Source organism: Struthio camelus, chromosome 17, assembly GCF_040807025.1.
Source record: "Struthio camelus isolate bStrCam1 chromosome 17, bStrCam1.hap1, whole genome shotgun sequence".
Taxonomy (NCBI): Eukaryota; Metazoa; Chordata; class Aves; order Struthioniformes; family Struthionidae; genus Struthio; species Struthio camelus.
This window is the reverse complement of record NC_090958.1, coordinates 16,178,866-16,190,989: the sequence shown is the minus strand read 5'-3', so window position 1 is coordinate 16,190,989 and position 12,124 is coordinate 16,178,866. Positions and strand designations below refer to the sequence as shown.

General features: G+C 46.3%; 1 protein-coding gene across 32 annotated transcripts in view; it reads right to left on the bottom strand.

Annotated features, from left to right (window-relative positions):
* Positions 1-12,124, bottom strand: part of NCOR2 (nuclear receptor corepressor 2) — a 291,098-nt gene that overhangs the window by 245,424 nt on the left and 33,550 nt on the right. For 5 of the 32 annotated variants that reach the window (XM_068911819.1, XM_068911824.1, XM_068911830.1 and 2 more), the window contains exon 2: positions 6,768-6,854. The exons of the other annotated variants lie outside the window; for them this stretch is intronic. The gene's annotated coding sequence lies outside the window, so the exon portion shown is untranslated. The remainder of the gene's footprint in view (positions 1-6,767; positions 6,855-12,124) is intronic. 32 annotated transcript variants of the gene reach the window in all.

Sequence of the window (12,124 nt, the reverse complement as noted above, 5' to 3'; positions counted from 1 at the left end):
CCAACAGCTTTGCCCCTGTATCAGAAAAGCTTGAATACCACATTGAAGCCCTGTCTGGGGCTTAATACACAAGCTCAAATGCCAAGTGAACAGCAGAGCTGAGAAAAAAAAAAAAAAACAAAACAAAAACAAATTACCACACCAGCAAGAGAGCTCTGGGGTCGTTTGGGCTCCCTCCTCTCCTCCCTGCCCCTGCTCCTGGCCTGGGAAAAGCCAGTGCACGTTTCCTGGAGGGGCAGAAGCAGTTTAGGTGGAGTTTAGTTGGTCCTTTAATAGAATTGTCCTCTTCAAAAGGGGTGAAGGGATCATTATGATAATTCTCCCTCTCATGTACTTGCATCCTTCTATTAAGGATGCATTACCTCAAAGGTCAATAATTGCAAGCCGTAGACAGCTCTGGCCTTGACAACCTATCTTCAAAATGCACTAAGTGCCTGACCACATGCCTGCGCCCAGGATAGCAAGAGGGAATGCTGTTAATGTGCTGTCTGGCAAGAGGAGAATTTCCTTTGGCAGCTGTGATGGCTGTGTCTTCTCAAGTATCTTTAATTTCAATGGCTTTCCCTCACTTCAAAATAGTCTGTCCACCTCAGCTTAATGCTTATTTCAAGAGAGAAGCTGACAACCATCTTCAAAGCACTGCTGCTTAAAAGAAGTCTGGAAATATGGAAATCGAGAGATTACTTTCAAATAAAGCGACAGGTTAAGTCATCTCGTCCAGTGTTACCGGCTGTCAGTCCAAGGCCACGTCCCAGAGCCTAATCGCAGTAACGGGCACGTCTATCATGCCCTCTCCCAGAAGATCGCCAAGTGCTTTACAAAACCAGGAATGAAGCAAGCCTTGCCACACCGGCAGGAGTGACTCCCCAGCACCCAGGGGAAAATAGAAAGACAAGATGTGTGTTGCAAAGGGACTAAGGAGAAAGCATAGCGAAGGCCTGACTCTTCCCCCAGGCACTGTTAAAGGCACTGCCTGCCTCTTTACAGCCACCAGGGCTTGGCTAGGAGGGCAGGAACGCAGCAGAAACCCTTTGGGGGAAGGGGGGGGGGGAATTTAAGAAGTGGAGAGAGAAATCAGACAAACTCTCTCCAAATGTGAATAAAAACAAGAAAATGCAACTCTGCAACATTCACAAGAGAGTCAGAAAACCACCAAACCCATCCAAAGCATAAAACATGTCCCTCTGTGCTACCAACACGCATTTATCTGAGACCAGGGAAACTTCTTCCAAGAGGGCAGTGTAGAGCTACACCTAAATGACAAACCTACAACAATTATTAGAAAGGCATCATCCATACATAATTTTGAATTTAATTTAATTGGGCATCCTGCTAACTTCATTACTTAGTTAACCGGTCTGCTCGTTCAATTTATGTTACTACTATTTCAGATAACTGCGCTGGGCCCCACCTGAGTGGGAAACGCACTGGCAGGTCCATTTGGGAAGCAGCTCAGTACGGCTGTAGCCCCTACAACACAACACGCTCTCCTGACCTTGGCACCTCAAATGTCTCTTGGAATAGAGGCATTTACCATGTCTAGAGTTTTATGCCTTTATTTTCCTACCTGAAAGCAGGGAGGTCCAGAGGAGCTTGGAAAGGAGGAAGCAAGCAAACAATGAGGAAAAAATGCACAGACTTATCATTGTTAGCACTATGCGTGCCAATTGAAGCAGCAGCCTCGCACACAGTTGCCAGTTACTTTCTTCTCCACCTGAGAAATACCTAAAAATAATACTGCGAGGAGTCTGAGCGGGACGTATATCAAAGCACTTCACTCATCACCCAAAGCGAGTGAGGTCTCACACAAGCAACTGCTCTTGCAACAGACGCTTTCTGAGGCCAGAGGGGTCACCAGCCCGAGGGGGGAACTTTCACACCGAGTCAAGCCCAGGAACGGAGAAGCCAGGTCCCTGAAGTCGCCCCAGCCACTACTCTCATCCTTCTTCCTACTCCTTCCGACAGCAGCACTACTTCCAGGCTGCCGGCTCCGCCTGCTCTTTAGACAAGGAGGCATTTACCCAATCTCCTGGGGAGGACTGGAGTTAGGGGTCTAAACTCCCTATCTGTTCAGAAGGGAAGCAGTACCACTGCTAAGGAGGAGGAAACAGCACCTCAAACAGATCCCTAAAATAGCCTGCAGTAGGTGGTAAGATACCTCAGGCTTAGACAGCAAGGTCTCTCTCAGTAAATTCATATACATAAAAAAAAGAGGCATGATTGACAGGAGTAAAAGTGTGAAATGGTATAGACACTGGCTTGAAGTTACATAATAATCTTTTTTTATTTAAGGCTTCCCTTCAACCCAGCATTTCTTCTTCAAAGCAAACTTTAAAGAGAGAGAGGCTAGAAAGCTGGTCAGCAGCACAGAAACACCCCAAGGTGAGCTCTTCTACCCACAGCACAGCAACCTGCTAATGCAGGGCTGCGCTGCTCGCAGTCATGCCTGCGAGCTACTTGCACACACTGGAAAAAACATCCTTGTTTAGCATAGTGTTTTGGAGACAGGGTTGTGACATCCATATTTCAGACTCAAAATTAACTCCAGACCCCAAAATATAGATATATTTTTAAAAATTTAGAGGAGTTTGACACAGTTTGCTCCAAATACCTCCAGAACCATGCACAAGGGTCTGTCTGAAGCATCAGAACTTCACAGAAGGAGCCTTACGCACAGACTAGTCCCCACTTAGGGCATTTGGATCTTCTATTAGCAAAAGATACAGACCCAAAGGTAGTGTCTTTTATTTTGATGCTACCTGGTAAACGAGAGAACTGAAATTACTGCCACATGCATTGCGAATTCTGTCACAAAGCCAGTGTGTTCAACAGCACTAATAACCAGAGCCCTTGCAAAGACTTCAAGGAGAACCAGAATCAGCAAAAGTGATGAGTTTTCCAGCTAGCTCTACTAAAAATGAAACTTCGTCTAGCTCACAACCTCACGCTGCTTTTGTGTTCAGGATGCTCAAAATTAAACTTTATGCCAAGAAGAAGAAAAAAAAAATATCTAATTTTCATTTTCATTAGTATGCAGCCTCCCCCAAGTGTAATCACAAACCACTTGCCTGTTTCTGGTGCAAGAGAGTCCCATAATGATTTGCACAGTGCTAGAGGAAACGCCAGTGCTAGAGTTCCCTTCAGCAGGGAGCAAGACCCAGCCTCCCAGCAAAGCCATCTCTGCTAGCCCGTGTTCGTATAGCACAGCAGCAGGGGTAATCGTTGCCTCAGAAGAGAGACCAGGATTTGCTCTCTGGTCAGCGAAAGGGCTGAAGTGATAACGCCAGCATTATTCTATCTGCCACAAGGTGAAGACATCATGTAGACTCGACAGAAATAGAGGATCCCAGCAATTTCCATTTCCTAGGGCAAACAGCTCTCTGGGGCCTCTTCCAACCTTCTCCAGCAGGAAGAGGGGAACTTCTAACACTTAATCGCTGACATTTAAGAATGTGAAGCTCCAGCCATCACGTTGACACCACAGCAGGGAACGAAGCTAACAGGTATACAGTTGCATGCTCCCCAGGTTGTGGATTTCAAATCACAGTTTAGAAAGAGAGGAAGCCAACCTACAAAAATAAGCAACTTAATCTGGGATGTATTTATCCACACATACCATGAGGCCATGCCATAATGTAAACACCTGGGTGGATTACGCATTTCTCTATCACCATTACTGTCCAAGGCAGGTTCACATCTGGAATCCCTTATGTTTTAAAGGCTACTTCTACCTTCTCTGTGGTGCCAAAAATGCCTGGAGGAAGCAGCACGTGCACAGGGGAGGAAAGGAGCAAGACAACAATTGGTAGGGTACCAACCAAACACTTCAGGTGTCAGAAGAGAATTTGAGGAGCAGATATCTAGAGTGCATTGTAGGTGACATGTGATAAAGATCATGCGGCCTGCAAGAAGGCCACACTAGGTGAGTTACTGTTTTCCTGCGGCTTATAATAAAAAACAAATTCACATTACTCCTAGGCAAAAACCAGCGCTTGTTATTTCTGTCTTTGCTAAGCAGAGCTCTCACACCAAGATGGAACATTTCCTGGACAGCTAATGCTATTCATATACAACTAACAAATCTAGGCTTTCATCTGGATTTTTCCATGTCACCAGAGCTGCAATGAATTTCACAGACGGCCCCCCAAGTGCACAGCACTCCACAACACAAAGCACCAAAAAGAGGCACACAAGTTCCCTCTAATGCCACCCCAGCTAGACTGACTATCAAGGACCTTTTAAAAAGGACTTCATAATGCATCTCTAGCTGCTCAGGGAGACAGCATTAAAACACAAAGGCAGACAGCTCTCTAATGCTAACGTTTCCATCTGGTCAGGAGTTGCCTTTATTTAAGAACAAAATAAAACAAAGCGTGCTCGGCTACAGTGTTGACCCTGTGCACAGACACTCAGGTGCCTCATTCCTCTGAGGCACCCCAGAGATTTTCAAAGTGCACTGGGGGCATGCAGATAAACAAATGAGCCCACCAGCAGCTCTATACGAGATGTTTGGCATAAGCAGCTCAAGACAGAGGGCCATGCAAAAACCCTTTGCCTTCATTCACATCTTAGCTGACCTCCCTGGCAGGCTCAGCTCATACAGCCTGCCCTTGTCTTTGCTCGAGTCACCAAGGCGAAGACTGGAGTGACCCCAGTCAGCCTTTTGGCTCTTTACTTCTAATGCCTAGCCTTCAAAGAAACCTGACCAAAAGTCCAGTAAGGTTAACGGACAGGCACATATTGACATCAGTGAGGTCCCTGGATAAGGCCAGAGTATTCGCCTTATTCTTGGAATCAACGCTGCCTGGAAGCCAAGAAACAAAGTTAAGACTGACTAGTGGTTGCAAACACAGGATTTGTTATCCTGGTCTTCCAAAGGACCAGCTTCTTCTGCAGCTTGTCTTCTGCAAGCACACCTGGCAGGGCTCAAGTGAGAGAAGACTGATTTTAGAAGGATTTTTCATCTCTTCTCTGAAATGCTCCACACCACACTGCCAGCAAGGCCAAATTAAGAGGTCAGGCTGGAGCTAAGACATCAAGTTCTGCAGAGACCTACCTACGAAATGATGACAAGGAAGCCAGCTCTTCATCTAAGGTGCCAGAAGTGCTGTGCACCAGAAAATCCCGTCTCCAACACTTTTCAACCTCGGGTACCAGAGAGGTTGAAGAATTACACCCAGAATCTGTCCATCTGTAAGAGCAGACATGATCTTGTTTGAGAGCAGCACATAACACTGGGACTGACAGAGTTCCCACAGTTTGCCTCATAAGACCGAAGGTTTGCAGAGTGGCTGCATTATTTACTTTCAGAGTTTAATTCTACCTAAGACAACTTTGGGGCAGCATTTCAGAAACATTCACCTTTTGCACCAGTCTACCCTGCCATAAATATTGGAATTAGGTTATCCACCAATCCTCTGGCAGAAAAAACAAATTATATAGTGATTAAATCCAGCTCTTTGACAGAAACTCCTCCAAGATCCTCACGTGACAAGAGACAGGTGCTCTGAGAGACAAGTATTCCTCTTCTCCCATGCCAGAACACCTGCTTATTTGGATGCCAAATACCCAAAAAAAGAACCATTCTTCTCCCTGTGTTTTGAAGATGATCGATGCATCTGGTTGAGAAGTTGAGCATCAACAGACCAAAAGGCCTTTTATAACACACCATGGCCCACTAGCAAGAGAAGCAAATCAGTCACCCTACCAAAGATCACCTCCTTATTAGGCCTGAAATACAAAAGGATTATAGAAAACAGTATTACCGAGTATTTGTGTATTAAAGTCACTTCATAGCAAAAAAAACAGAAGAGCCTAAGGCAGTCACAGGCAAGACATACAAGCTCAGTGAAAGTACAAAAGCTTAAAGGTAAAGAAAAAAGTGAACCATCCACCTTCCCTGTAAATAAATAAGCCATTCAACGTGCAGCTCAGCATGGAGGCTCTACAGAAGCCAGAGACCCTCAGCACTACATAATATGCCCTAGGCTGTTGATACATAAAGGGATGATGGTTTACTGGGTGTTAGGGCAGCTTAGCAGACTCACTTTCACAGGTTTATCGTTTTTCTGCACCCGTGTTTGCAGGGCTTTTACACAAAGCAGGCAGCGCAGCTAGGGTCGGTTTGCACAATCTCGAATCAGCCTGTATTCAAGTTGCTCACAGGCAATCTGGACATCAGCAATAGTCAGAAATGCCAGGCAGGACCTCATTGCCTTTCTTTCTGGGAAGCGCCTTGCCCAGAAGAGCAATACCAGCCTTGAGTGGATTTAATTAGATTAATAAGTCACAAGTCACCCTGCCTGCAGCAGTCCACCATCGCAGCGAGGAAGATCAGGAAGAACATGAGAAGGCAATCACTGAACACCTACCAAGAACTATGGCACTCTTTCAAACACTAATAAAGATAGAAGGTGGTTTGCATGGTCTTCAAGAAGCCCTGGATTTATCTGTTACGGCCATTGGAAGAACAGAGCCTAGTTATTCTAGGAACAGCTTCCCCATCTATGGCCAACAGTTCCTAAAATAGAGCTTAAGGAACAGAAACATGATAAAAATCACAAAGCTCAACCTTATGGCATTCCCAGCATCAAATCACATGAGCAAGCTTTTACCTAAGGACACTGCCAAGATCTGCCCCACGCCGGTGGTGTTGCACATGTGTTGGCTGGAACTCATCCAGCAGTAAACCCCCCTCTCCAAATCAGGAGAGCAACACGAGCACACCAAGGAGAGGGAGGGAGTCCTAAAAGAGAATGAACACATACCTTGTCGCTGGGTAAGCAGCAGGAATGCAGCACAAAGGTAACTACTACAGCCCGGGGCAGCAAGATGAAAGCAGGATCAATACTCCACTATGTTGTTTAACCCGTTTATTATGGGGAGGGGAAAAAAAAAAAAAAAAAAAGGATAAATGAGTATTCAGGTTGCCAGAGGGTACACTTTCACCCCAATATGAGTCAGCCAGATGCGAGTTCCTGCCCAGCAACACCATCCCAGCCAAATGATTTCAGCCTTACAGTTCACTTAACCACAGAATACAAAGAGCCAGCAACCCAGCAGTCAATAATGGAAATAAACTATAGGTCAGTGACCAGGGGAAAATACACCATTTAAAATTATTCCAATATTGACATGCACAGGAAACATGGGCTGATATTTTTATTTATTTATTTTAACAAGTCTGTCTGCTCGGAAGTAGAGCTGAGCCAGCTGCTAAAATTATAAGGTTAGATTTTCTAAGTCTGTGGGTAACTGCATAATGCGAGCATGCACTTAAATCCATAAAAGCACACCACTTGCGAGCAGAGTTAAATGTGCACATGACCAGCCACAACACTATGTTCACACACTTGCATATCAGTACATCAGCAGGCATGGGTTAGGGGTACCTGAACACGCAGCACAGCTCTGCCAAGCTGCCTTTGAAAGCCTGGCCTCTAGCCAAAAAAGGGAGAGCGCAACCAACTTGCTCAAAACACACAGCTAGAAGCCCAGCAAGTCTCATTTATAGCTCCATTTCCTCTCAAACTGCTTCCCCCAGGAAAACACTGCAATGACAATTTGCACCTTAAGATTAAAGACCTCTACAGCTCTCAAGTAACCGAAACATTCAGGGAAAAAACCCTTTCCCCTCCCAAGTTCAAGGAACATTTCTTCCATCGCACAGGAGCAAAGGGAGGAGAAGAGAAGATGCCAGCCATTCACCCAAGCCCCACACAGAAAGCATTTCAACCCATTTGTGTTTGCTTGGTTCTTTGCTCCAGTAACACAAGGCAACACTAGTTCCTGCAAGTAAAATAAAACAACATGGTCTACGGGGGAGTATTTAGATGAGCAGCAAAGACGCTAATTCTGGCCAGCCTCTCAGCCCCATGAAGTAAAGCAGAGCAGTTGCACCACGAACACCACATGGTTTCCAGCTTTAAGATCAGAGGGGTTCGGGACACTCAGATACTTATGCCCACCACACAATTAAAGCTAAAACTTAACACATTTAGACAGCAGGATCTCAATGCCAATTTACACTATTTGCAGATCTGGCTGCTACAGCCCTCTGGACAATCTCCCTGCGCTGAATGCTATCCAGGACGCTCTTCATCCGTTTGCCGTGCTGGCACCCGTCTCGGTGATCACTCAGCACGCGTTAACCGACCTGTCTGGGCTGAGGCAGGCAGAGACAGGAGCACGGTGCCGAGGCGCACAGCAGACTTTCACAGCTACAACAATGGGAGTGCAAAGCAGAGATTAAAGACTTTTCCAGGAGAACACCAAGTAAACAAACTGTGCTGCTCCCTACATTCATTTTTCTCAAAAATACCTGCTTGCCAGAGGGAAAAGCCTTCAAGGTTGAGTTTAATGCTCAGTAAAAAGCCCAGATTAGCAGCCCTAGAGACCACTTCCTCTCTTTCTCCTCCAGCAAAAGTGAAATAGAGCAGCTAAAAATGGCAGGGCAGATTTCCTGCATGCCACTAAGGGGCAAGCAACCAACACGAAGGGCGGGAATGAAGTTCAGCTTCATACCGCAGTTGCTCCTTGGCATCTTTTGCCTCACAGTAACGAACCCACCACGATTCCCACCAGCAGGAGAGGCACCTGCCCATTAAGAGCTGGACTCCTGCCACCGACTCATTCCAGTCCTGCCACCCAACTGCAACGAGATAGCTCTGGCTTCCCGCCTCCAGCCAGTGCAACGGTAGGAGAGAGGAAAAGGGCTCCGTAGCCCCCAGAGCTCAGTCTGGCAGCTTCCCAGGGGCTGCGTTGCTTCCAGAGACGGGACAGAGCCTTCTTGAAAAGGATGAGGAAAAAAAAGGACTTTTATTCACCACTCAGCCTGTCCCCATCGCTCATTTGCTTGGGAAATAAGCAGCAGGTAAACGACATCCAACTAACAGTTTGCTTACCAACACGGGCAAACCCTCTACTTTAAACATTTTTTTTTGGTTTTCTTTTTTTGTTTTTTTTAATTTCAATGAGTAACAAAGCCCTAATCCAGATTCAATAAGCCACTGCAGAGCCTGGCTCAGCTCACTCTCACTACAAGCAAATCAATAGGTTTCTTCTATCTCTGCTGTGCTGGGGAGGGGAAAGGGGCCATTTCTTCTTTCCCAGCCAAGACATCTGCATAAGGCATCTAACATGTTGCGAGCCAGGACCCCTAATGGGAAGAGCTGAAAAGAGATGAAAGAGTGCTTTGGCACAGCAGAGCCGTCTCTTGTTGCCATCATCTCTGCTGGCACTGCCAGAGGATTTCATATGGGAAAGTTTTCAACCCCAGTTTGGCTTCCCAGCCAGCATCGGTTCTGCACTGGTTAGTTATTCACCGGGGGGGGCGAGCTGGAAGGAGCGGAGAGCGCTACTCGGAGCAGGGATGCAAACGCTGCAGGTAGCACTGCCCAGAGCTCCGCTTCTGCCCAGCAACCTGTCACCGAGCTGCTTGCTCTGCACATCCTTACGGTTAGAAAGAGGCTCAGAGGCCCTGGGGAGGAAGCAGACAGGAAAGCCAGGCCTGGGATCAGGGGGCTTAGCCATAATTCTCATAAATATCATGAATGCAAATCAATTAGCTTCTCTGTGCCCCAGCTCCTTACCAGAAAAGGGTCTAGAAGTTGGTATGGAGATGAATACAACAGGGGTTGAACACAAGGCACCCAAACATCACAACACCGGTGCTAGAGAAGCACCTCAAGCAGATCGGTAGGCCCAATCCTTCAGGCCCTCTCCAGCAAGCAGGAGGGATGCCACAACACCTCAGCCCCTGAGCTCCCCTCTGGGCAACTAGCCGTCCCGAAAGCCAGTGCCAAAACCGCCCCAGGGCAAGCGAGCAGCCCCCACATGCTGCAAGCAGACACCTCGCCCCCAGCGCGGGGGTGACCGCTGAACTACCCATCCACAGGCAAACCGCCTGCAGGCATTTCACACCTCACCTCTGTCACGGGCGCCACGAAGCCCGGCTCTGAAGCGAGGCAGCTAGGTATAAACCACTGCCTTAACTACTGATCATCTTGCCAAAGAAAAACACCAACCTCTGAGATGTGGCCACTGGGCAGCCGTGGGTTAGCACTGGTTCACTGCCAACCCCAGTGAGCTGTGCCTAAAGCCTCCCCATAGGTAACACTTGCATTCATTGGTGGCTGCAGTTCTTCGCAAACAGTGAGACAGCCACAAAAGCACCTGTGTAAACATCCCTGGGCTGGGGAACTTTAGCCTCTCTGAGGCATCTGCTGGCCCGGGGAAAACAGAGCTTCACACAACCACACGTGGGCTTAGGCCCTACTCCTCCCTGCAGCAGAAGGGAGGTGACTGCACAAGACCAGTCACCAGCTACCCCAGCACTAAATCATAAAAACCATAACCTTAAAATAAGACTTCACGCAAACCCATATTACAACATCAACAGAGCCGTGTCAATTAGATTAGGCTCTGCCTCGTTATCCATCATGTTTATAGTACATGTGAATGCTTCCTAAAGAGCAGTTGCTTTTCAAGTCTAATAATTCAACCATTTAGGACTGAGCAGTAAGAGACCCTGCACACAAAGAAATAAACGCATGTAAAACAGAAGTCTTTTTGTTGGTTTTCAGCTTTTTTCTTCAAACTACAAGAACGCCAGAAATTTTTGGTTCTGAAAAGAGGACAGGCAAAGAGGACATCCAGTAGACCAAAAGCATTTGGAAAAAGAAAACCTAAAAGATGACGACCCTCAAACATATTCTGTGGGAAACATATTCTTGTTGTCTGTGGGACAACAACTTCTAAAAACCACACGAATAAGTAATACAGACTTCCTAAGAAACAACAGCAGCAAAAGCATCAATGGACGACGTCATCAGGACTTGATCTCTGCTGCAGATCAAATGCCACACAAGCAGGAAACAGCTGACACACAGCTCAGTCCAATTATATACCATGCCCTTTTCCATAAAGGGGCTCTTCTCTTCATTGTAAGTGAACTCGCACCTTTAGATCTGTGCTATCTTTAGTGGCAAGCAGCATTTTCTGGCCCTTGAAGGAGAAAGGCAAAATTGGCGTTTGTGCACCCTGCCACGCAGTCTGACGGAAAAAAATGGAGCTAGGGCGTCTCAGGATGTCTAATCTACGCTCTCTGCAAGGATGTTCAGTGGCAGGAGCGCAAAAGGGGAAGCGACGAAACACCCACTGGCTAATCTTGGCTCTGATACCATCTGCCTGCATGACCTGGAACATGTCACTTAAGATCTCCAGATCTCAATTTCTCCATCTGTAAAAAAAAAACAGCGAACAAAAACTTAGCCACTGCAAGGACTAAATGGAAAACACCTGTGAAAAGGATTTTCCGAGTGTAACATGCACTGTTCATACCCACCATTACTAGGGCTTGGACTATGAAATGTTCAGAGCATGAGCTATTTGCACTATATGCTAAGAAGAGTATAGCATATTATTAGCACTCCGTGCATAATATTGTCCACACAAGTCTCATCATTTCAGTCATTTTCACCATGACTAGTTGTTTTACATTCACTCATATATAACCACATAAGTTTGGTATTTAGAGTACTGCATTATCACCACAGAGAAATTACTGTAGGGGACAAAATAATTACTATGCAAAACAGGCTAAGAGTAGTCAGCAACATACTGTACCACTGAAACGTTAGACAAAGCCTCAAAGGGAATTTCACTCGTATGGAGGATTACAGACTCTCTACCCATAGAGGACTCAAGTGTCTTGCCTTATCTTTATTCCATTTAAAAGGAAACAGACTTTCCTGAAAACCTGATAGAAACATGCCTTCACAGAACAAATGCAAATGGATTAATTCACTTATCAGTAGTAGGCTTGAGGGGAAGCAAAGACATATTCCTCCGGCTGCCTACATAGTCTAGGATACTTTTAATTAAATTATAGAACATCATTAGCTAATGAAATATTCAGGTCCGTTGTTACACACCCCTCCTCCTACTGCCTTGCAAACCCCCCATGGTCGATGAATCCACAGAAGCATTTCAAAGGCACAGCAAGAAGTTGAGGACCACGAAGGTACTGGCAAAAGGAAAACCTTACTACCATGCCTTCCTTTAAGGCCTGTCATGCCCACTCATGCTTAGCTCTGGGAAACAGAGCTATCCTTAGGTAGGGAAG